Source organism: Ursus maritimus, unplaced genomic scaffold (genome assembly GCF_017311325.1).
Source record: "Ursus maritimus isolate PB19 unplaced genomic scaffold, ASM1731132v1 scaffold_22, whole genome shotgun sequence".
In the NCBI taxonomy this organism is placed as follows: Eukaryota; Metazoa; Chordata; class Mammalia; order Carnivora; family Ursidae; genus Ursus; species Ursus maritimus.
Window position 1 is genome coordinate 29,814,872 of NW_024424675.1, and position 26,832 is coordinate 29,841,703.

At 42.3% G+C, this 26,832-nt stretch overlaps 1 protein-coding gene across 2 annotated transcripts in view; it reads right to left on the reverse strand.

Annotated features, from left to right (window-relative positions):
* ZHX3 (zinc fingers and homeoboxes 3) overlaps positions 1-25,768 on the reverse strand; it is a 63,992-nt gene extending 38,224 nt beyond the window's left edge. For both annotated transcript variants that reach the window (XM_040638317.1, XM_040638316.1), the window contains exon 1: positions 25,657-25,768. The gene's annotated coding sequence lies outside the window, so the exon portion shown is untranslated. The remainder of the gene's footprint in view (positions 1-25,656) is intronic.
* Positions 25,769-26,832: the final 1,064 nt, after the last annotated feature.

The following is a 26,832-nucleotide window of genomic DNA, read 5'->3' on the forward strand; positions in this document are numbered from 1 at the left end:
AGCCTGATGTGGGGCTCGATCCCATAACGCCGGGATCACGCCCTGAGCCGAAGGCAGGCGCTTAACCGCTGCGCCACCCAGGCGCCCCCGGTAGCTTCTTATTTTTCTTAGTCCCTTTATTCATGGCTATTTTCTTCTTCTCTTTTCCCATTTGAAATGTTCATGGACGGTCTCAGAATTACATCCCTTTTTGGAAGGAGGTGGAGTTTTAAAAAAAATATTGTGGTAAAATACACATAATGTGAAATTTACCATCTTAATGATTTTTCAGTGTACATTGGCATTAAGGACATTCCCATTGTGATGTAATCATCACCACCATCCACCTCCAGAACTCTTTTCATCTTGCAAAACAGAAACTCTGTTTCCATTAAAGACTAACTCCTCGTTCCCCTCCCCCTCGCCCCTGGAAGCCATCATTCTGCTATCTCTATGAATCTGACTACTGTAGGCACCTCATATAAGTGGAATCACACAGTATTTGTCCTTTTGTTACTGGCTTATTCTACTTAGCATAATGTCTTCGAGGTTCATCCATCTGTCAGAATTCTTTGTAAGGCTGAATAATATTCCCTTGTATATATATTGATCCATTTTATTTACCCATTCATCCACCCATGGACATTTGAGTTGCTTCCATCTTCTGACTATTGTGACTAATGCTGCTATGAACATGGGTATAGCTCTTTGAGTCCTTGCTTTCAATTCTTTGGGGCATATACACAGAAGTGGAATTGCTGTGTCATACAGTAATTCAACGTTCAACTTTTTGAGTAACTACCATATTGTTTTCCACAGCAGCTGCTTTTTTTTTTTTCTTATAGTAGCCATCCTAATGGGTATAAAGTAGTATCTTGTATTTTTGATTTGCGTTTCTCCAATGATTAGTGATGTTGGGCATCTTTTCATGTGCTTTTTGGCCATGTACATAAATTCTTTGGAGAAATGTCTACTCAAGTACTTTGCTCATTTTAAAACAGGTTTTGTTTTTGTTGTTGTTGAGTTGTAGGAGTTCTTTCTATATTCTAGATATTGACCCCTTATCAGATACATAATTCACAAATACTTTCTTCCACTCCATGGGTTGACTTCCACTCTGTTGAATATGTCCTTTGAAGCAGAGAAGTTTTTCATTTTGATGTAGCACAGCTTACCTATTTTTTCTTTTATTGGCTGTGCTTTGGGTGATATATCCAAGAAATCACTGCCAAATCCATGCCATAAGCTTTTCCTCTATGTTTTCTTCTAAGACTTTTATAGTTTCAGCTCTTACATTTAGGCCTCTGATCCATTTTAAGTTAATTTTTGTATATGGTGTAAGGTAAGGGTCCACCATCATTCTTATGTGGATATTCAATCTTCCCAGCACCATTTGTTAAAAAGACTGTCCCTTTTCCTATTAAATGGTCTTGGCATTCTTGTAAAAAATCATTTGACTGTATGTGTGAGGGTTTATTTCTGGACTTTCTATTCTATTCCATTGGTCTATATGTCATCATCAATAATTTTTAATATTAAGTACATGTTGAAACAATACTTTGGATATATTGGGTTCAATACATTCTTAAAATTAATTGCATCTCTTTTTATTTCTCCAATGTGGTTCCTAAAACATTTTATTTTTTTAAGATTTTTTAATTTATTTATTCGACAGAGATAGAGACAGCCAGAGAGAGAGAGAGGGAACACAGTCAGGGGGAGTGGGAGAGGAAGAAGCAGGCTCATAGCGGAGGAGCCCGATGTGGGGTTCCATCCCATAACACCGGGATCACGCCCTGAGCCGAAGGCAGACACTCAACCACTGTGCCACCCAGGCGCCCCACTAAAACATTTTAAATCACACATGTGGCTTGCATTATATTTCCATTGGGCAGTGCTGCTCTCAGTGCTCTGAACTTGGGCCACCAGGCAATGTGGAAGGCAACAGGTGACACCATGAGATTAAATGATAGTCTGCAAGCTCCCTTCCTTTTGTGTTTATCATTACAGACAGCTCAAAAAATTATCTTAAATGCAATAAACTAGGCTAGGGGAGAAAAAGATAGACTTATTCACAAGCTAAAATTTGTGTTCTAAGTTAAATCAGCACCTTAGTAATATTTATAAAGTGTGTCACAATTAAGAGGTAGTAAACCAGCCCCCTAATGGTTAGCAGATCCTGAATGGCTTGGAAATGTGGAGACTAGCTACAGAAACTGGATGGTTAAAACCACCACATTCTGTATCCATTAGCTGACAGCCCAGATCCCACCAGAACAGAGGCACTGGAACTGAGCCTTTGATGTCGTTTCCACAGAAAGCCACCAAAATGATTAAAGGGTTGGAAAATGAGATTTATAGGGAATGGCCACAGGAACAGAGACAATGCTGCCTAGACAAGAGAAAAGGCCGAAGGGTGACTTAATAGCCATCTTCAATCATTGTTATTACACAGATGATGGTGACCAGATGGTCTCCATTTCCACCAAAAAAAAAAACAAAAAAAACAAAAAAAACAAAAAAAACCCACTGAAAATGGACTTAAGCTGCAGCGTAACAAAAGCTGTCTAGTTTTAAAGAAAGAACTTAACAGCTACAAAATAGCAGTAGATAGCAAAGCTGACCCAGAATGTCTGCGATGTGGCTACTTCCAAATGCCTTTAATTATGCTAAGAGAGCAGCAAATGGGTGGGGTACGTTTAGGCCTTCAACAATCTTTTGTTGAGGGCAAATCCTCAGCGGGTTAATCTTCAAACATACAACCTTAGAAACGAAAAAGAAAGACGTGAAATTGAAACACAGCACCCTCTGGTGTACATAACTATCTCTCAGTCAAGGAGGCTTCTTGACATGCAACAGTATTTCTCAAAATACAAGGTCCAAACCAGGAAAGAGCCAAGAGAAACTTACACCAGGCTAGTCCTGTTCATTTAATCGCTACTTCCATCTTTCTCTAGCACCCACTGTGACACTTCCCCTTTGGGAACCAAGAAGACTCGGACACAGGCAGCCTCAGCTTCTCTGAACATTAATCATGGCCATCTCCTAATCAACTTTTGAACGAACTCAGACTTTGATATATCAGCTGGCACACAAACATTTCATTATGAGGCACAGCAATGCTTTCTACCAGATCAAGTGAATCTTGCCCTGCACTCAAGAGGACATTAAATGAAGAAGTCAGGGAACGCCCTGAGCTGTCACGGTGTACACGGCCCTTCGTTAACAATCTACATCTCATGAACGCCAACAGGCCACTTTTTACACCCTCCTAGGCTATATGCTCCCAAACTTTCTGCATGTCCCTTCCTTTATTTGCAAGTACAAAAGATATTCTACCATAGCTTCAGTCCTCTTGGTGCTGGGCAGGAACTTCATTTACATGACACACATACTTCATTCATGTGGCTCATTTCTACAAAGCAGCTGGTATATTCTAGATGAAGAAAACACAGTCCAAGATTCACAGCCCAGTGGGGGAGACAGAGAGATACAGGTGTAAAGTTGAAGCTGAAAGCTGTAAGTGCGAACAGAGGTCAGGAGAAAGGCAGTGGAAACACCAGAGAACTATCTGAACGTTCCTCACGACATCGGATTAGAACCTACACCCTGTGGGAGCAGGGCTTAAAGGGTGAGAAGACATCCCCCAGTCATGTCCCCACTGGGAGAACAGGGCCACGTAACACGCTTTCCCTTTTATCTCAAAGGTCTCCTTGAGGACGTGAGAAATGCACCTGACAAGCTGACCTCTACACATCACACGAAACACATACCTAAGCAGCAACAAACAAACAAAAACGATGCAGACTGGGCACTGGCCTGATGGAGGTGTGAGCAGGCCAGAATGGAGAGCGCTGGGAGGCAAGGGGCCCGCCTGGCTGGGAAGCTCCTGTCCAACAAGCCAGCAGCCTTGTTCGTGCCCATTTCCCTTGCAGCACTGGCAACGATGTGCTGTAACTGTGGAACCAGCTCCCTCCCCCAGGAGACTGTGAGCTGAGGCAAGGGCTGTATCTTATCAATTTGCCTCTATCACTCAGCACAGACGGAGCTGAAGCCAAACCTGATGAGTAAACTAATTCATCCACATGCATGATTAGGATGTAATGAGCAGAGCCCTGGACCTATAATCCCAAACACCTTCCGCTGTCTAGTTCACCTTGTTCTGTTCTTCCTCATAAGCCACTCATCCTCACCTGGTTTGTTTTCCTATCCTTTCATTTTACCCTCCTAAAGCAACCCCTATCCTCACACTGAGGTCCCCAGGTAAGAGTGACCTATGTCAAACTGAAAAACAACCAAGCCAAAGAAGTACCAGAAAACTGGCTTCTCGAGCTCTCCAAAGAATGAGCGAGTACTGCATCGCGAGGGAAAAGAGAAACCCAACCCGATTACAGTGTAAAAATAGGTCAGTGTTGAATACAGCCCTTCGGGTTACTGGCAGCAAGCCCCTTTTGCTTCTGACTCCAGTGTCACAAGAAAGTGGCTGCACAGTCTTAGAATAAGGGCTCCACAGCCAACTGGCGGTCTCAACCTGGCCTTCTAGACGCAGCACACCGGGCCAGGCCAATACTGGGGAGCTCAGCAAGCCTACGTCACTGCTGACATGAAATACCAGAGTTGGTAAGTTTTGTTTTGTTTTGAACAAATTAGGAGACAAGTCAAGGTCGTCCTTATGTTAAGTCTGTCCCCCTGCATTCAGCTATACTTTATTTAATAGGAAAGACATGAATAGGGTTCAGCTAGCTCACTTACACCTTTGCTGGGCCAACAGCAGCCTCTTCCATGAGAGATTTATAGTTATGAATTATCACAATGTTCTACTTGCAACAAATTCTGAGTGTGTACCTGTGTGTGCATGGCTGGGAGCAGTGTCAAAATTTTGGTTCTATGTCAAAAAAACCAATGTATATTGCTAAAAAAAAAAAAAAAGCTAAGAATTACTGGTCAAGAATCTATGGCAAAATAAGGTAAAGAAAAGAGCATCTGAGGAATAGCAAAGAGCATATTTCATAACAGCAGTGATTGACGTCTATGAAATGCAAGGTTCAGAGTGCTCTTCTGGTAGGGTAATTCTAAGAGTTTCCAGAATAATCCACTGATATATTCTTCTATAAAAATAGTCCTGGCTCATATAGTATCTGGTGTACATGTCTTTTCAAAGAACTTCAAGATCTGAGGTAAGGGCTTTGCACTGGACCACCGGCCTCAGCAATGATGATATGTACACAGTGGGCATCTACTAAACACACTGGTTACAGGACTTCATCTGCAGTGTCCTGCTTTACTAGCAAAAAAAGGGGGGCTATAATTATAAGCATTCCCATCCAAGACCCAATTTGTTGCATGAGATTGAACTTCAGTTCAGTTCCCTTGATACTAAAGCCTCAGTACCCAGTATTTGTCTGTGTGTAGAGCAGACAGGTGCAGGGCCTGAAAAGCTGAACTGAATCTTAATGTAGACACCTAAATTAGATTAATAAGAATTTATATCTCAACTATTTCTAACAAAGGTTGAGATAACAAGACTAAATAGAAGGAGATAAAGGGTGATAAAGGATTCAGAGAAGGAACTAGAGAAAGAAAGGGAGGGAGGGAGGAAGAAGGAAACATCCAAACGATGCCTTCTCTACCAACAAACATTTTTGCAGAAATTTACATGATGCTTTTAGACTCTGTTCAATGTGAAAACACAATAGAAACTTATATTATCCATTTTCCTTTGTATTTCATTCGAAATCTTCAGGTAAATTTGAAAAATATTAATATATAGGCAAAACATTTCCTTAATTTGCAGAAAACATAAGCAGTTCATGCTTTCCCAAAATGGAGCACTCTAACACCTGCACCCCTTCCTCCAAGGTAGTGTCTTGGTCCACAGATTAGAATCACTAATACATACAAAATTAAAGGAATTTTATCTACTAAGTGCCATTTGGATTAAGTAATTCATTACAAGTAATGAAATCCACCAAATCAAATGGCTTACATCATGAAGGGGTTTTAATGGCAAGTGTACTGCAAAGTCCAGAGGCTGGGCTTGGTTCCATTGCTCTACAACGAAAACAAGGACCTGCCTTCTTTCTCTCGACTTTGTTAGCTGCGTCCTGGGAGTAGGTTCCCTAAGTGAAGGCAAGATGGCTATGGCAGTCTCAGGCTTCATGCCCCACACCATCCAGAAGGACACAGAGGACTGGCTTTGGCAAGGCCTCTCAAAACACTGAGGAGCCTTTTTACCAAATCCTCAGCAAACATTCTAATGGCCTGAACTGGGTCACATGCCCAGCATTGAACCCTGGCACTGACTGCCACTGTGGCAACGTGCGGGGGGTTTACACAGTCAAAACCTACCCCTGGAGCTAAGGGTGGGACTGATCTCCCTCTACTGGAAGACAAAAACAAATATTGTCCGGGGTGTACTGTATGGTGACTAACATAATAAAATAAAAAATCATTATAAATAAATAAAAAAAAAAAAAACAAGGGAAAAAAAAAAACAAATATTGTCTCTTTGCCACGGAAGGGAGTGGGGTAGTAGAAGAGATGCTGGGGGGACAGAGACAATTACAATGTTCTCCACCTTTCACCTGTCACTGTATTTGACCTGGAGATCCCTAGCATCAAGGGCAAGCATGGAAATGCATTTTGAGTGAACTTTATTATTTAACAAAGATGGACATCCACTCTTACATGGAGACAAAGTCTCTTGGAGGTAGACTCAAGGAGAAACATGTTTCAGAACTCTTTGTAAGGGGAAATGGGTAATGGTGAGGACGCAGGCTGCATTTGGAAAGATACCATAAAACACACTCAGACAGCCATTCTTTACATTGATCCTCTAAGAGGCAGAGGACATGCCAGTAAACCCTAACCAAGCAAAGGTTAGAGATGAAATGGTCTAGACGTTTTCCATTCAAATGATCCAACCGACTGCAAAGAGTAGGGACTGACTTACCTTAGACTCCTCCTCATATATCAAATTTTTAAAAATGAGCTAAAACAATTTTAAAACATGACCGCTAGAGTTTTTAAGTTATTGTCATTATCAGATTATCCCCTTGAGCGTGTGTTTATACACAGATGCATGTCCCGGTCACATTTTTCAAATAAAAAAATATTTGAATGCTATGAGATGCTCAGCTCCATGCTAAGAAATATGGAGAATTCAAACCCACAACGTCTCTGCCCTCAGGGAGAACCACCATTACCAACGACGACCAAATAAAATTCCTCTGTCAGGCACTGTGCCAACTGCTTCACATTTATTTCCTCATTTAATTTAATCCTCACAATAACCCTATGAACTAAGTATCATCAATCAATTCACCAAGTTGAGAAACCAAAGTTAGATAGCTAAGGAATTTCGCTCAGGTCACACAAGCAACAGGCAACAGCTGGGATTCCAATCCAGGTCTTCCTGATTCCAAAACTATGTTCTTACCCTATGGCACATCTGGTTGGCAAGAAAACAGTTACCAACACCCCTTAAGAGTGAACAGTACAAGACAGTATATTAAAGTGAAGAGCTAAGTCCTGGGTTGCAGCATTAAGTGACCCAGGATTCGGAAGAAACCAAAGAAGGCACATCGTGTGAGGAGGAGCCACCATCAGCTGCTGTTAGTTGTGTGAGCCCTGCTGATGTCCAGCGGATCACACATCATCGACCCCCCGGACTCTGACTCGTGACCTACTCATGTAATATTTCTGGATTATTTAACCACTGATAAAAATGGATGGCCAATGGCATTTCTGCAGGCGTTAGGACATTTTATAGCTATTGCCGAGGACGGAATCAGATCTTTCTTTGATATGCACGGGCTTCTTTCTCTGTTCTAGAGATAAGGCCATATACAGAAGTAAGTCTGAAATTCTCTGGGCAAATACTAGATAGTATTTCCACTGTTTGGGTATTTAGATGGTTTTTATAACCCTAGCCCAAGGAGTATATGAAAATTGCCTTTGCACACGGGATCAATTGTCCCTAACCTCTTAGCACTGTGGAAAAAGGTAAATGTAACCTAACGTCTGAACAAAATGTACTACTACCTCCTCTGTACTGGTCTCCATGTACCAGAAAGTCATGGGAGTAAGTGGATGGATGCGGTGTCCCTCTCATGCCTCAGCAGCCTCCTTACAGGCAGCTGACCTGCTTAACTCAGGTCAGGGTGACCTCCCTACCTTCAGGGTACGGTTCTAGGGCCCCAGCATTCCAAGAGAGAGAAATAGCTCCTTATCAAACAGTGGGGAGTCAGAAACTAGTGACGCAGTGGAAATAGGTGAAAATTTCAACACTCTGGTGCTTCCACAATGAAAGGCTGTGCTACCAGCCCAGCGCCAGCAGGGCTTCTACTCATCCTCATTGGTGTAATGGTGAGGTGCTACCTGGAATTAAGATTGCTGCTATCAAGGCAATGGGAAACAATTCTGTTTTCAGGGTCACATCAGAGACCTTGGATTCATTCTTCAGTTTCAGCCCACATTTGACTGACTACTGTGTACCAGGCTGTGCTAACATCTCCTCACGGCCTCAAACAATTGGGAAACGGACATTATACTGATCTTACCTGTGTGCAAGCTGAAGCTCAAGTTATGTCTATTGTCACAGAGCTGGAATGTTACAGTTAGGTATCAGACTGAATCTCCTCATGCCAAGTCCAGTGTTTGGTCCGTGTTGTGTCACAGACTCTCCTAGTGCACAAGATTTGGGCCTTGAGATATTATCATTCTATAAACTGGAGTTTGGATGGTCATCCTCATTATGACCAAGCTCTTACTGTGCCCTCAAAAGAGAAAGAATAAGCCACGCTGAAGGGGACTTTCAAAAGGCTAAGGGTGGTTAGGTGTTGCAATGAACAGACTTACGCAGTCTGGAAACCTGAAGGTGAGGGCCAACTCTGACTGGAGCCGGGACGGAGAAAAACTTCGGAGGGGTAAGGCCACCTGCCAGGGAGGAGGAGCTCTTGAGGCTAACAACAGATTCCAAGCATAGACACAGAGGCAGACAAGCACAGAGAAACTCTGTGGTAGGACACCAGAGTGGCTCGGTCGGTTAAACATCTACCTTCAGCTCAGGTCATGATCCCAGGGTCCTGGGATGGAGCCCCACATCAGGCTCCCTGCTCAGCGGGTAGCCTGCTTCTCCCTCTCCCTCTGCTCCTTCCCCTCCCCCTGCTCATGCTCCTGCTCTCTCTCAAATAAATAAATAAATAAATAAATCTAAAACAAAAAAAAAAAAGAAAGAAAAGAAACTCGTGTGGGAAATTCCTTAGATCAGGTCTTCTCAAACTTGGTATTGACATTTTAGACCAGGTAACTCTCTGTTTTAGGGGGCTGTCCTGTGTATTGTAGGATATTTAGCAATGTCCCTGACCTTTACCGGCTAGGTGCTACGGCACCTCCCACCTGCCTCCTTATGACAATCAAAAAGGTCTGCAGATATACAATGGAATATTACTCAGCCATCAGAAAGAACGATCACCCAACATTGGCAGCAACATGGACGGGTCTGGAGGAGATTATGCTAAGTGAAATAAGTCAAGCAGAGAAAGACAATTATCATATGGTTTCACTCATTTGTGGAACATAAGGAATAGCAGGGAGATTGGTAGGAGAAGGAAGGGAAGAATGAAGGGGGGGTAAGCAGAAGGGGGAATGAACCATGAGAGACTATGGACTCTGGGAAACAAACTGAGGGTTTCAGGGTTGGGGGTGGGGGACTGGGATAGGCCGGTGATGGGTATTAAGGAGGGCACGTATTGCATGGAGCACTGGGTGTTATTCGCAAACAATGAATCATGGAACACGACATCAAAAACTAATGATGTACTGTATGATGAATAACATAACATAATAAAAAATTTTTTAAAAAGGTCTACAGACATTGCCAGTCATGCCCTGCCAAGAACCATGGCCTTAGATGAAGGTGTGGCAGCCACTGGGGCATGGCTGCATGTGGGGGCTGGAGACTAGGAAGGGGAGCCATGAACCACAAAGGAAAGGAAGCAGATATCCCCAGTGTCCTCTCATCAACTCCCCCAGGTATGGACTCTGACAATATTCAGACAAATGGAGCCAAATGTGATCCCACCATGGGGTCCCTTTGAAGAATGCCCAGCAGGACCCTGGCTGGGAGTAGAAGGTCTGCAGGAGGAGAAAAAGGATTCTAGATCTAGGCAACTTGGCAAGGGCAAATCCTCACTCCTCTCTCCTTTCAGTAACCTGGAGCAAGAGAGGAAGACCCACGGAAGAGGATTTAAGAGGACCTGGATGAGGAGAAACGTTGGTGTGTGATGTGGCTATGACCACAATGTTTGCTGTGCCTTCACCAGCCATCTGTCCCGCCCGCACTCTTCCCCCTTGAGCTGCTGCTGCCCAGACAAGGCAAAAGCAACTGGGATACCCACTTCTGGGAGACAGGGAGGAAACAGGAGAAGGGAGCACTGTGGATGGGAGAATCCCAAGGTAAGAGAGAGAGAGAGAGCTCATGAAGGGGACAGTGTTTCTCAGTAAGGAGAAAAAGTAGACCTGGTCTGGGGGTCTGAGGAAAGGAAAGAGGCAGAGAAAGGAACATTACAAAAGGCCCACAGAGTGCCAGTTCTGGGTAAGGCACATCCATGGGCTACCACATTCGATTTTCATGGCATCACGTAATACCAGTGAACAGTGTGGGTGTTATCTTTTTATGGTGGAGGAAAGTGAAGTGCAGGGAGGCAACCGATGTGTCTTGGTTCACAGACTGTGGGCCTCCCCACCTGACCAGAGGCCCCAGGCATGGTTGGCGGCTTCTTCCACACTGGGCCTCCTCCTCTCAGCTCCAGGGCCCATAGCCTCTTGCTCCGCGTGAGCTGATACTGCCTGTCTGTCTGTTCCACTAGACTAGATGGTCAGGGGCTGTGTTTTGGGTTCTGTGTCTCCAGCATTTCCTTATGTGCCAGGTACAGGCCCTAGAGTTGTGGAGAAGCAAGCAAGAGCTAACGCAAGGCAGACAGAGAACCCGCTGCGGCCCAGCGGTGTGAATTTACAGCCCAACTAATGAGCACACCCGCTTACATAAGGGTTTCTCCTGCTATGCTATGCTCGGCAGCCACTTGAGGAAAGAAGGGCTGGCTTTTCCTGTGCTATATATAATCTCTGTTTTGGCAGGGGAGCATGCTACAGTTCTACAGCTCAGTCACATCAGATATTAATTTTTTCTTAAAAATCCAGCAATTTTCTTTTGCTAGTGATGCCACAAATGCATAATACAGACTTAGCTTCACATTTAGATATTTCCCCCACATTTTGAGCATTTTTCTATCTCAACAACATTCTTTATTTCTGGTTCCACTTTGAGAAGGAAAAAAAAAAAAAGGGTGAAATGAGATGCTGAAGAGACAGCTTGCAACAGTCCATAATTACAGTCTTTGATGCTGGAACCTCAAGGCTCCAGTCCTAAATGGGACAGTATTTTCCTCTGGTAACTAACTAGGGGCTGATCCATTAACCAAGAATATAGTTCTGATACAGACCAAGCTAGGTTTGTTTTTGGTTCTTTCCCATCTGCCTCCCAGGTCTTTTTTTTTTTTTTTTTTTTTTTTTAAGAGTTATTTATTTATTTATTTGACGGAGATAGAGACAGCCAGCGAGAGAGGGAACACAAGCAGGGGGAGTGGGAGAGGAAGAAGCAGGCTCATAGTGGAGGAGCCTGATGTGGGGCTCGATCCCAGAGCGCTGGGATCACGCCCTGAGCCGAAGGCAGACGCTCAACGACTGAGCCACCCAGAAGCCCCATGCCTCCCAGGTCTTAACCCTCAGATCCAGGACTCATGACTGTAGAATCAGTATTTCACAGACAGGATCATTCATTCACCCTGGCACTTGACTGAAGATGGCTTTTACCTAGTAAACCTCTCCTTCAGCTCTAATATGGTCACCTGAGAAATGTTCTCTGAAATCTTTAAAAGCATACATTTACTAAAAATGACCATATCAGCTTTATGTTAGTCCTAAAAGTTTCTCTAATTACTGAAAGCCATAGTTTACTATTCTAATATGAGCTGTTATATATACACACTCACTTGAACATTATACAATTACATTTCCTTTAGGATATTCAGTTATTTATACTTTTGGGCCTTCCCCCATACCAATTCTTCCAAAATGGTGAGATTTTAAGGAATAAAATCATGTATTCTTTTTTTTTTTTTTTTAAGATTTTATTTTATTTATTTGTCAGAGAGAGAGACGGAGAGAGAGCACACGCAGGGGGAGCAGTAGGCAGAGGGAGAAGCAGACTCCCCGCTGAGCAAGGAGCCCAATGTGGGACTTGATTCCAGGACCTTGAGATCATGACCTGAGCTGAAGGCAGACGCTTCACTGACTGAGCAACCCAGGCGCCCCTCACATTTGCCTTTCCAAAACACAGTGCTCTTCACCTTCAGTGATGTCCCAGAGGCCAGAGTCCACCCACACAGCCTGGGGGCCTGGTCCTTTCTTGTCTGGTCCAACCCGTTCTTCCTGAGCTCATGCTTCCTCACAAACCCACAGCTTCCCACTCCAACTCTGCCAGGGCCACCCGTGGCTTCAAGCCCTGACACAGCCCCCACGGCCTACAGTATAAACTCCAAAGCGCTTCACGTGGCATTTGAGACACACTATCTGGTCCCTGTCCCTCTCCAGTTCCGTGGTCCACCACTGTTTTCCCTCCTCATACTTCGTACCCAAGCAATTCTACTCACAGTACGTGGACACCCACGCTGTCTCGTCACTGTTCAACCTCACGTGCTCTCCTCCCGTTGCCCACTACACCCTTCTCCTCTCATCTACGTGGCAAACTTCTAGACAACCTACACACGGCACTCGAATGAAGCCAAGTCTGCCAGGTAATGACTCTGTCTTGTACAGTTTTGTTACTGCAGCTGCCACGCTGTCATCGTTTTTCACGTTTTCGTGTAACTCGCTAGCGCACTATAAAATGTCTTCCTTGGACGATGGATCCAGGACTCAGTGTGTCGCACAGAGCAGTCACTCAGGAAATGTTTGTGTTGTTAGAAGAGGCTTTCAACCTAGACCTAGGGGGAAGATCAACTCAAGTGCAGGGCTTACGTGCTCCAAAGGCAGTCTGCGACTCAGAGGGCAGGCAAAGGGAGAGTCCAACATTTCAAATGTTGGTGACCGCCAGAGTTCAGATAAAGAAGCCCCAAAGAAGTTACAACTCTCACATGCCCATTACATTTACCTAGACCTTGTGTAACTCAAAACTGTATTTTTCTCCCCAAAGTCTCATTCTTTTATAAAGTTCCCTGCTCTGTGGAATGATCGTGGGCAATCGTTTTTGCAGTTTTTGGCGATGCCAGTTTATGGCTATGTTTTTCTGTTCACTGAACTGGCTCATTTCTTCAGGAGAACAAACTGTTCTGCACTGAAGCAGGAATTGGCTGGGTTCTAACAAAAAGATTTTTCCCCCCTGACAGTGTTTTTGCAAAAGACCCAAGTCAATTTATAGCCAAGTAACAAAAGGTCAGAAAGGTTAGTCAAGCAATGGGCGTAATTCCTGTGTGTCACAGCCAATAAAGGAAATGGGTGGGAATAAATAGTATGCAATTTTAACCTGAAATTATTTGTGCAAAACTATTATGGTAAACTATACAAAGGGACCCGTGGCTTCTAATATAAAGGATTTCCCACTCTGATTTTTTTTAAGGCACATTTTACTGTGGAAGAACTGAGATGACCTCAAATCCCAAATTCACAAGTGGAAAATGTCAAAAAAATTTTCACTAATTTACAAAAAAACAAAACAAAAACATGGCCATTGTTTTGCAGCTCTGAAACAGAAATGTTCACATAAAAATTAAGTATCTCATAGTTAGATCACAATTAGACACCACTGTATGGCTGAATTTAATACAAAATCTTTTCCAAAAGAGAGACAAAATCAACCAAGATGACAGGCTAGGGAAAGGCTCTACAAAGCCAATAGTTTGTCTGTTTTAATCACGCTAGAAGTGTGACAAACTACTGCATTATTCAGGGAGCATAAGAACAACAACAGTAAGAAATGCCTGCTTTTAAAGCAGACAAAAAGAACTGACATCACCAGCCAAGCAAGCGGACGACAGATGAGTAACAGCCTGTGCTGCGCGGCCAGCCAGGCCCAGGCCTGCGGGTCTGTGCGCTAAGGAAGCCTTTCGGATTTCCAGGCTATTGGAAGCCAGCCCCCTCTGTCATGATGTCTACAGAACTCACACTTTAAAACCATTGAATAATTCAAAAAACAAATGGTTAAATAGAACACCATCACAGTTAAGACGGTGTAAATGATTTCTCCCCCAACCTCCCTGCTAAGTACAACTATAAACCCTAGAAATTAACATGACAGGCTACCAAAGGAGAAGTTCAAAAGGTAGAAAAAGGAAGACCAATAGTGACCCCAGGACTGGAGGACCAACACAGCAGCAGAGCACCTAATGACTGCCACCCACCCCCAGTTCAACAGAAGAAGGTGTCCAAGACCCAGTGTTTCCCAAGCCCCAACCTAAGAACAGAAGGCAATCCAGGTAGACTCATCCTTTCCCATTAGAGAATGGGAGTTCTGCTGGCAGCACCAACAAAGATACATCAGAGCCCACTGACAATCAAACAGTCTTGGGAAGCACTCTCCCTCCCTGCAGGGCCCCAGGAGGTACTGTTCATCCCAGCAGGAGAGAGACTCCTTACCCCCACCTAGAGGCTCCAGACAGCATGGCCTGGGGGAAATTCCCTCCATTAGATAGCACCAGCAGGGACCAGTGAGAGCCCCAGCTGCACCAGATAAACCAAGGAGACCAAAATCGTAAAAACAAAGGCTCTAAAAAGAAACTGTCAGTGGAACCATAACACACAAAAGTAGATCCCAACTTGTGTGCCAAACCTAACTAGGGTGACTGCCCGGTGAATGAAAAGATTAAATAGGACCCAGAGTCTCCTAACATAATAGACAAAACGTCCAGAAGAGAACTGAAAATCACCCATTATACCAAGAATCAGGTAAATCACAACTTGAATGAGAAAAGATAACCAACTGACACCAATACCAAGATGAATCTGATGCTGGAATTAGCTTACAAAGGACTTTTAAGCAGCCATCATAAAAATGCTTCAATAAGCAATCACAAATTCTCCTGAAACAAATTAAAAAATAGAAAATCTCATCAAAGAAATAGAAGTTATAAAGAATCAAATGAAAATGACAAAACAGCCCAGAAGAGGAAATTCTTCTATTTTAAATTGCCAAGTTGGTATCAATTTAACGCCCCCATTTCCCTTTTTCAAAGTCTTTTCCTAACTTTATCCAGAAGCCCTATGATAACCTTCCTACCACAAAAGGCCCAATCCTTTTTCTGGTATTTCAAGTTAGAAACCCTCAAAGTAATCTTCAATTCTTCCTTACCCTTTACTTCTACATCCAGTCTATTATTATAAAGGAGATTCAACAAAGAATGCAGATGGTAGCAGATATAATGATTTCAGACCTCCCATTAGATACTTACAATTTATAATATTTAAAATTCTTTTACTAAATATTACCTTTGCTCTTTTGTAACACAACTAACAAAGGAACTCTGTTAAAGTCAAAGTTGAAATCTCTGACCAAGACTCTTTCCTTTATAATATACTTGCTTACATCATAAATCCCAACTCTACCACTTTGTCGCTTTGGGCAAAATTCTTAATCTTTTGTGCTTCAGTTTCCTCATCTGTTAATAAAAAGGGGGGGCATCTAGTACCTCTCTCTCTCAAAATAATGCCATAGGAAGATCAAAGGCGGCTTAAAGGGGAGGGGGGCAGGAACTGGATGATCTGGGACTTGAAGGCAGAAAAGGGCAGAGAAAGCTTGGTGATGCAAAAGTATGAGGTACACATAGCCTACTAAGGCGTAACAGAAGTTATGTAGGGGTGGGTTGGAAAATTTGTGGCTGGAAAGGGATCAGGATCAGATGGTGGAAAGCTCTGCTGATGAATGTAGACTTTGTTCTGCAAAAAATACTTTGAAAAAAATGACCATTTATGTGCTCTACCAGGTTAGTAGAGGTGAGCCCTCCCCATTAATTGTCAACCAGTCTGCTGCGTCTTTGCAACGTTCTTCATTTGAACACATTATAAACCTCTAGCTTTTATGATTTTTCTATTTACAAGGCTTTAAAGCTTGCCTGCTTCCTCATGACCAAGGAGAGTCTTTCATCTACATATGCTTCCAGAGGACAGCTTGGGTTTGGCCATCTCTACGTGGATGGGCACCGGTTTTCAAGCCCATTTTGGTCTTAGCAGCAAACAGTGAGGCAATATCCTCAGAGAACACCAGGGTACTAATTGATACCTCTGGACCCGTGACTCTGTGTAAGTCTGGTTCGGATTTTTGTTTTTCCTTAGATGTAGTATCTTGCACTGACTAATTTTCTGCCCACTTGGCCTCATATAAATTTCAGAAATATCTCCCATCCACATAGCTTTAGAAAGGTCTGGGAAATTCGACACATTACAGAATGAGCCTAAGGCTCAACATGGTGGCAAGCCACCATTCTCATTTACCCACTCAGAGAGGGTGGACTGAACTCCAAGCTTGCTTCCTATTCTTAAGCCAGTTTCTACCCAGGACGAAATTGTTTCTCTAACCTGTGATGGCTTTTTATTGAAAAGAAAATGATATAAGGAGAACAAAGAAAACTTTGGTAACGAATCTTGTCAAAGAAGTCTTTTTTTAGTTTTAGCTAATTTTAGACTTATAGAAAAGTTGCAGGAATAGCAGAGTTTCCATATATCCCTCACCCAGCTTCCCCTGAATGTTAACATCTTACATCTACCTAGTGTATTGAACACAACCAGGACATTAACACCGGTACAATACTATAAACCAAAAATCTTTTTCAAATTACACAAGCTTTTTTCTACTAATGTTCTTTTTCTGCCCCAGGATCCTATCTAGAATGCCTACTCTATGTAGTCATTTCTTAGTCTACTGCAGTCTGTGACAGAACCTTGATCTTTCCTTGTCATTTGTGTCCTTGACACTTCTTAAGAATATTTACCAGTTATTTTAGGGGTGCCTGGGTGGCTCAGTCAGTTAGGCATCTGACTTTGGCTCAGGTCATGATCTCAGGGTCCTGGGAGCAAGCCCTCCTGCATCTGGCTCCGAGCTTAACAGGGAGTCTGCTTCTCCCTCTCCCTCTGCCCCTCTCCCAGCTTGTGCTCGCTCTCGCTCTCTCTCAAATGAATAAAATCTTAAAAAAAAAAAAAGAATATTTATCAGTTACTTCATTGAACACCCTTTGATTTGGGTTTGACTGGTGTTTTCTCCTGGTTACACTGAGGTTATGTATTTTTTTTAGTTTTTATTTTAATTCCAGTTAATTAACACAGTGTTGTATTAGTTTCAGGTGTACAAGATAGTAATCTGACACTTCCATACATCGCCCTGTGCTCATCGTGACAAATGCACTGCTTAAGTCCCTTTCCCTCACTTATTTCACCCACGACCCCCGAGGTTATGCATTTCTGACAAAAATACCACAGAAATGATGTTGTGTTCTCCTTAGTGCGTCACATTATAGGGTTCATGATGTCAATATGTCTTATTACTGGTGATTGTTGACCTTGATCATTTGGTTAAGGTGGTTTCTCTGCTACGAAATTACTACCTTTTCTTTCCTTATAACTAAAATAAACATTCTGAGAATTTATTTTAGATGACGCAACTTCTGTCTTAAGGGACTGTCTCCCTCATTCACAAGTCGGCTTACTTTCCTTAAAAACTCTAGGAGATTAGTTGATATGATTTCACCTTATTATTTCTGTCATGAAAACACTTAGCTATTGCTCTTTGTTCAAGGAGTTATGTTTTTCTTCTGCTTATAAAAACATAGCAGGAAAATCGGTAGGAGAAGGAAGGGAAGAATGAAGGGGGGGGTAAACAGAAGGGGGAATGAACCATGAGAGACTATGGACTCTGAGAAACAAACTGAGGGCGTCAGAGGGGAGGGGGGTGGGGGACTGGGATAGGCCAGTGATGGGTATTAAGGAGGGCACATATTGCATGGTGCACTGGGTGTTATATGCAAATAATGAATCATGGAACACTACATCAAAAACTAAGGATATACTGTATGGTGACTAACATAACATAATAAAAAATTATTATTAAAAAAAAAAAAAGACAAAATGTCCACACTTTTCTCAGACGTAACACACCTGAAACTCAAGATGATTTAAATTGAATAAATTTAATTCTATACTCACAAAAAAAATAAAAAATAAAATAAAAAAATAAAAGCACACTGTCATTGTAAAAAAAAAAAAACCATCATGGAGAGCTCATAACCATATTTTCAGAGATTGATACTTGTTATGCACTAAACGTTTGTGTTCACCCCAAAATTCATGTTGAAATTCTAACTCCCAATGTAACGGTATTGGGAGGCAGGGCCTTGGGAGGTGATTAGGTCATCAAAGTGGAGATCTCCTGAATAGGATTAGTGCCCTCACAGTGGGGACCTCTGAGAGCTCTCTCTCCTCCCCACCATATGAGGATAAAACAAGAAAAAAGCCACCCGCAACCCAAAAGAGGGCTCTCACTACAACCTGACCATGCTGGTACCTTATCTCAACTTCTGCCGGTGAGAACTGTGAGGAATAAATTCCTGTTGTTTATAAGCCACTGAGTCTGTGGTATTTTGTTATAGCGGCCTGAACTAAGACAGCATTATAGTTTAGTTATATAATTATATTTATATTAATTATATAAGTATTAATTGTATAATATTAATATATTTATCAATATATATTATAGATAATATATAATAATATAATAATAAATATATTAATATAAATATAATATTCCAATGAAACTTTTCTCCTCTTTTAACACCACTGAAGTTGGATACCATGGACTAAAATCTCAACCCTACCACGGACTTCAGGCAAGTCACTTACTTTTGTGTGCTGGTTGGCCAGCATCTGTTATTTGCAGATGGGGTAAGCAAAATTAAATAACAATTTTTTGGAAGAGCTAGTCAGTAAGATAGAAATAAAAATTTTATAGCCTGTATTTAAGTGAAAGCAATCCAACACTGCCACGGGGAGGGTGAGGTCACACAGTGGACATCTGCAACTCCAGATGCCACATCTGGACCAAGGTTAAAGTTGTTCATTGCCGAATTCCTTAAAAACTTGGGGGAATGCTACCTGGCTCCCAGAATTGACCTGTTTCTAGTTTTTCGAGTAAGGCTCCAATAGTCTATACATTTATCACTTATCTGTGTGGTCCGCATGACAATCAGGAACAGGTCATCTCTCCTATCTTCCCACAGGACAGCGGCAGCAGCAATAACAAGAGCAGCTAACAAGTGGAGCACGCACAACGTGCAGTGGACACTGTCCGCCCGCAGCACTTCAGGTACACTAGCTCATTTACTCCTCATCACAACCCTTGGCAGAAGGTATTATTACTGCCTCCAGTTACAGGCAAAGAAACTAAGGCAAAAAAGGCTAAGTAAATCCCAAGGTCACTCAGCTGGCTAGTAGCTGGGAGAGACAGGATTTGAACCCAGGCAAGTCTAGTTCCACAGCACATGCGCTTAGCACTAGGCTCTCCTGCTGTCAAAGAGTACGAGAACAAGTTATCATCCAGAAGAGAGGCACAGACCATGAATTAGAATTCTGGACAAAGCTGAAATGGACAAAAGATTCAAATGACAGAAGAAAACCACTTCCAGAATGGAGAGGCCTCAGAGAAGAAACAAGGAGGAATTCCCAGGATCTCACACAATCAGCGATCAAAGAGGGTCACTGTGCAGAAGGAAAGAGAAAAGAGAAAATAAGAACTCCAAGAAAGCAAGTTAAACAAGCAGATTATGTGAAAGGGAATCCAGCAGAGTTTTGATTTTTTTTTTTTTTTTGGCAGCAGAAAGCCCAGAAATAAGGCAATGTAAGATATAAGACCTCAAAGAAAAAAAAAAAAAGATGAACAAATCAAAATGCTTCAAGCTGTCATCTGTAAACAAACAAAATGATGCCACCCCACAGACCAGGTGTCCTGTCACTCCTCTGCCACTGAGCCATCTCCCAAAACAGCCACCTGCATTTCCTCAGCCCCTCCTGACTCCAGAGTGAGCTGACTTAGGAACTCTGTGGGAACTGGGCATGCTCACATCGCTACCAGTTCTCTAACTGAGAAAACCAGGGGCTCGGTTTCTTATCCCACTGGACCTCTGGGTGGCCACTGCTGGCCATTGCCCCTTGTTGGAAATCATCTCTTCCACACGGCTCTTGTCTACTTCTTCCCTGCCTCCTCCTCTAGCATCAATTTGGCATTCTGGTCTGATTTGCAATCCCATTGACTAGCTTAGTAACGATGCCTTGGTGCCTTAGTTTTCTGGCCCACAAAGTAGAGTAGCAATAATTTCCATACACAGGCTATAGAGAAGATAAGAGCGGCCATCTGAAAAAGCTCTTACCACCCTGTGTGGGACATGTACTACAGTGCTTAGTACGTCTCAATCTCCTGCACATAAAGAACTAGTCCTTGCCCAAAGACCACCTAACCCCTTTTATTTTCTGTCTACATGGTCCACCTGTGGTGAACGTTCATGTCTGTTCTCATGACTCTGACCGTGTCCCACCCCTTTATCTCTAGCCTTTACATCAAACCCCTGACTTTCTGACCCATGTTTCCAACTGCCCCTAGATATGTTTCCCTAGATCTCTTCAGGGGTTCTTAAATTCAACAAATCCTAAAATAAACTCTTCTTTGTCTCTCTCCAAATGTGTCTCTGCAATCCCCTCAGCACCCTTTACCCCACTCCATAAGTTGGCTAATATTTCCACCACCGTTATCACCTTCCCTAAAACAAACCAACAAACCTCTCAGTCATCCTCTCATTCCCAATCTCACCTGAGACAGATACTAACTTTTTTAGACACTGCTTCAAAACACCTCATGTTCTCTTCTCCATCACCACTGCTGCCAACTTGTTCAAACTCCCATCACCTCTTACCTGGATGACTGCCAGAGCCGCTTAACTGACTTCCTGCAGTCCGGGCTTCACACCATAGCCAGGTATCTTCCTAAAAACAAACCTGAGCATGGTACCCCCTGCTTTAAGGCCTCTGTGATGCAGCCCACGGGATCCAAACGGAAACTTGTTGGTCAAGCACTCGAGGTGCTTCACAATGTGGCCCAACGTCCCTTTGTTCAGCCTCACCTGCAGTTAGACTTTGAGGAACTTGGGCGCCTTCAGGCCCTAGCCCTTTTGCTTTATCCTCTATCTCACAAAGCTGAACTGGTACAGAAGCTGCAGCTCCCAGGACGCCTTCACTGACTCACTAAACGTGACTCCCTCCCTCCTTCCTCTGTGTCTCCAGGACACCTGACACATCACATCTTTTGCCATTGTTACTTTGCATGCGTGCCACCTCCTCAACCAGAAAGGGGACCTTGAAGGCAGGGTCAGAGCCGCCCTTCTCTTCGGCTCTCCTGCACCTACCTCAGCGTCCACCCAGCTCAGAGTGATGCTCAGTGGTCATGAGCTAACGGAAGTCGGGAAGAGCAAAATACTTATTAGGACCAGGCTGAAGCCCAGAAGAATGAGTACAGCTCAAAGAACAAATGTAAAGTGTGAAAGGAAAAAATAAGGGGGTAGATAAGGAATAGGGAGAGGGGATGCCAAAACAGGGAGAAACCGAGTTTCCTTTTATGGAAGGAAAGAAAAGTTCCTGCTTTTGCTTTGATGATAGTAAATAAATATAGAAACAAAAGTTATTTCTGGCACTAAGAAAACTCAAAAGATTGGTCACCTTTAAAATTTGTTTAAAAGTTGAAAGGAAAGAAAAAACATTTCCCCAAAACAGAAGATGTAACAGAAAAGAGACAACTAAGAAATATAAAAATCAAGAAACAATTTATATATAGAAAATATAACAAATGCAGCAGCAACCGTGAATTAAAGAGGATAAATTTAGATGTAAGTCATAGAATCTTCAAGATTGGTTGAACAGAAGACAAAATCCAACAATAGTCTGCTTGAAAGAGATAAGCTCTGAAATGACATTAATGAAGTTAGAAAATATTACAAAATCACCACACAAGCTATCTATGGACAATGAAAAGAACAGAAGACAAACACTGCTTTGAGTATTGTCAAGAAACAAAAATAAAAACAAAGCACACACCTAGTAACATTGAGAAACAACCAAAAAAACCTAGAGAAACATTTTTTTTTTAAAGAAAGTAGTTATTTTGAAAGCAAAAACCAAAATACTTTGGAAGGAACCTTAAGAAATGGACAGGAGTTGCTGCCTAGGAGAGGGAATTGCCTGCTGTGGAATAGGAGTAGGAAAACAATTCTTCACTGCCTCTTTTTTACTTTAAAAGTTTTATGTTTCTTTTTTTTTTTTTTTAAGATTTTGTTTATTTATTCGACAGAGATAGAGACAGCCAGCAAGAGAACACAAACAGGGGCAGTGGGAGAGGAAGAAGCAGGCTCATAGCGGAGGACCTGATGTGGGGCTCGATCCCAGAACGCCGGGATCACGCCCTGAGCCGAAGGCAGACGCTTAACCGCTGTGCCACCCAGGCGCCCCATAAAAGTTTTATGTTTCTACTAAAAGTTTCTGTGAAGAGACTAAAAGTGATACTATGGTAAGTTTAATTTTTTTTAAAAAGAAAGGCATGAAGTTGGAACAACCGGACATAAAGAAAGGCAATAAAATTGTAGGGTAGTAGGTTGTGTTTATTAAATTTGGAGGGGCACCTGGGTGGCTCAGTCAGTTAAACATCTGACCCTTGATCGCAAGGTCATGGTCACGCAGGGCATGGTGCCTACTTTTAAAAAAAACTAAATAAATGGATTTTCTGTTAAAAATGTAAAATTCTAGGGGCATCATTTGTAACAACATGGATGGACCTAGAGGGTATAATGCTAAGTGAAATAAGTTAGAGAAAGACCAATACCATATGATTTCACTCATATTTTCAATTTAAGAAACAAAACAAATGGACAAAGAAAAAGCGAGACAAACAAACAAAAAAAAAAACCCAGACCCTTAATTATAAAGAACAAACAGATGGTCACCAGAGGGGAGGTGGATGAGGGGGATGGGTGAAATAGGTGATGGGGATTACGAGCACACTTATCATGATGATCACTGAGTAATGTATAGAATTGTCGAGCTGTAGGATACACCTGAAACTGATATAACACTGTATGTTAATTATACTGGAATTTTAAAAAATTATTAAAGAAATAAAAAACAAAATTCTGATGCTTATGCTTCACCCTAAATTGTCTCAGAATCCCTGGGGGTGTGACCAGGCATTAGTATTTTATAAAGCTTCTGAGATGATTCTAGGGTACAGCCAAGTACAGATACTGCCGGCACATGCTTATATGTTTAATTATCTAAATATCTAAGAAAATACAATGCAAAAAGTGTAGCTGTTGGAGATATTCGCAAATGGGAAGAGAAAGATTGCTATAAGGGGACAGGAGTTCAAAAGAAGAAACCTGAAAGGGGATATAATTACCTACTGTGCAAATGTCTCCAATACAACGCAATTTAGGCAAAGAAGCAGGCAGTTGCCCAAGTTATTGGAGGGGGACATGACACACGGCCCCAAGAAAATAATGGCAGCAAGAGGTAGTTAGTCTCTGCTCGAGTGCTACTGAGGACAGGAAGCATGATTGAGGATTCAACAGAGGCTGAGGTGGAACAGGATTACTGCATACCTGGACGAGGTTAGATGTGGGATGAATTCCTAGAAATGCAATTGCGGAGTCAAATGGTATGTACCTTAAAAGCGAAAGGTCCATTTTAAACGATCTTAAAGGTGAAACAGAAAAAGCATGATGTGTAAAATAAATAAAACATCATACTTGATAGGTAGGAGCAGAGCAGGCCAAATGAGCTCAGCTGGAGCGAGGCAAGATGGCTCAGGGTTACCAGGTAGCAAGTGCAGAGACTAATGTAACAGAGAATTCCTAGTGATTCCAATTTGGCTTTGCCCTTCCTATTAACTTTGTCCCCTCAGCAGAAACCTAAAGGAGAAAGAGGGCAGGAGCCATGTGGCTATCTGAGAGGAAAAGATTTTTTTTTAAGATTTTATTTATTTATTTGACAGAGAGAGAGTGAGCACGACCAGGTGAACGGGAGAAGGAGAAGCAGACTCCCCGTAGAGTAGAGAGCCCAATGCAGAACTCGATCCCAGGACTCTGAGAGCATGACCTGAGCCTAAGGTTTAATCCACTGAGCCACCCAGGCACCTTGGAAAAGACTTTTTTTTTTTAAGATTTTATTTATTTATTTTAGAGAGAGAGACCAAGTGTGAGTGGCAGGGAGGGGTAGAGGGAGAGGAAATCTCAAGCAGACTCCACATGGAGCCCAAAGTGGGGCCCGATCCCACAACCCCTAGATCATGACCTGAGCTGAAATCAAGAGTAAGACACTTAACTGACAGAGCCACCCAGGTGCCCCTGAGAAGAAAAGATTTGAGGTAGGAGCATTTCTGGATTGACTGGGAAAGCAAGGAGACCAGTGTGGCTAGAACAGTTGGTGTGAAGGTGAGCACTAGAAAATCTGTATAAAGTTCACTTGTGAATATGCTTGTCTTATGCCATTTCTAGCTTAGAGGATTCACATACAAGGCCACTAAACTTGTTTTTACTCAGCCTACAACTCAAAGTTAAAGAATGAGCACGCTGGAAGGTATCATATCTAACAGCAGCCTTGCGGCAATTCACCGTAAGGCAGGAAGTTCCAGAAGCTACAATAGTAGAAACATATCCACGGACTGTGTGGCCCCAGACTTGTGGAGGAGTGATGCTGCCATGGAGTTGTCTAGGTCAGGATGATGTGCACAGAACTTCCAGCATCATGTACCACCAATGGCTCTGACTCCATTTCTTCCTTCTTTCTTTCCAAAAATTTCTACTCAGCACATTGAAGAAAAGTTCTTAATTTTATAGTGAAAAATAATGCAATAGATTTCCTTCGCTTAAAAAGCTTTAACAACAGCAGGAACAACAACAAAACCCCAAAGTCTAAGCACAGCTAAGTGGCTTAATAACAGAATAAATCGAGTTCACAGCTCAATAAATAAATAAATGACCCTAAAAAACCTTAAGTAGGGCACATCTACTTGAACAAGTGAAGGCTAGGTCTATTTACATTGATTATTTGCCAGTCTGCTTTGTCTTTAGTATTACATTCAACATTGAAAAATGCTTCCTATTCCAGAGGGCAGCCTGAGCGTATGGCTTGGAAAACTGGTATTCAAACGAGGGTTCTAGTTGTTCAAGTCAGTCATTTAATAAAACGAAAGTTTAAGTCTCACACTCGGACTAAAAGTTGGTCTCAGACTAAACCTGCACATTACAGACACAATACGCTACTCAACTTCTGTAACCCAGCAGTCAGCCTAAGATATAACAAGTTCCATCACGTGATCTAAGAAATCACCTGAAGTGTATATTCAATGCAGATTTTTAGATTAATCAATAAAAAGAAGAATCATTTGATCAAAGAGCTCAGCAATAAAAATGGAGGGAGGAGAAAATAAAGAATGTTTATCAACAATGGAGGACTAAATTTAGCTCTGAAGACTTAGGTGTTAGAAGGCCTGGTATCTGATATGGCAGGAAACTTGTTAAAATTCAGAAGCATACTGTTTACCCAGGAAATATGCTGCTTCCTCCCTTCATTGGTCTCTCCAGTTTCTCCCTTCGTTTCTCGCAGCCCCGTATGCATCTGGAAAGGTCCACTCCTTGCTTCTGCAGCTGCAGTTCAGTCCTGAGAAAGAAGCAGCATACCATCACTTTATGAGAAGAGATAAAGTACCTTCTAGGATGCAGAGTTATCCAAGCTCATCAATCTCCTTTCCTAATTCATTTCCACCACAACTATACACAACAGAAAAACCAAGGCCGGGGGAGGAGAGGAAGGAGAGTAAAAAGGAGTTGTACAAATACAAACTAGCAATTTGAAACTATAAAAATGCTAGTAGAGACTGAAAGAATATAAATGGAAATAAGGCAAACTCAATTCTCTCTGATAATAGATCAGAACAAGATGTTTCATAAAATATGTAATTTTAGATGATTCATAAAATCAGTAATTTTAACACTCTTTCCACCAATGAGTTCTCCTGTCCCTCCTGAAGCTAAGTTTGAGATGGCTTAACAGAGATGAAAAAATTAACCAACGTGTGGCCTTACAACTCCAAGAATGCACACCATTAAGAATGTGCTGTTTTCTGATGCTCTTCCATTCAAAGCCCTGGGGCTTTCCTGGCATGGATTTTAGTGATACAGAAAATGGTCTAGACTGTGAGTTCAGGCCAAGGAACCATGTTATCACCATCTTTGTTTCTGACCCTTACCCCGATGTTGTCCTACTCTGCCTAGTGCCAACGATAGGCACACAGTAACTCTCAACGAATGCATGAGACAGCAATGAAGTGTTTTTAACAAACCACTAGAGACGTTTCATGTAATCTTAAAATTTCTCGGGAAACAGTTGAAAAATCATTACTTTTGAATTTTTCTTTCTTTCCCAAAGCATTCTCTTTGGTTGAGATGCCCATTAGCAGTAGAGTGGCCCTAAAGTGAGTATACCAGAGGCTCACAGAACTTCTGATAGAACAGTGCATTGGCACACAGAGAGGGTCAGAACTAGAAGTGTCTGTGAATGTAAACAAGTCTGCCCCCACCAAAGCAGCTCCTACTCATCTTCCACCATTATTCTTCGGTCTTTAATGTTCAGATCTCGAGCTTTTACTCTGTGTCAGACACTGTTCTAAGAGCTTCAACTACATTAACTCATTCAATCTTTATAACACCCGTATGCCAC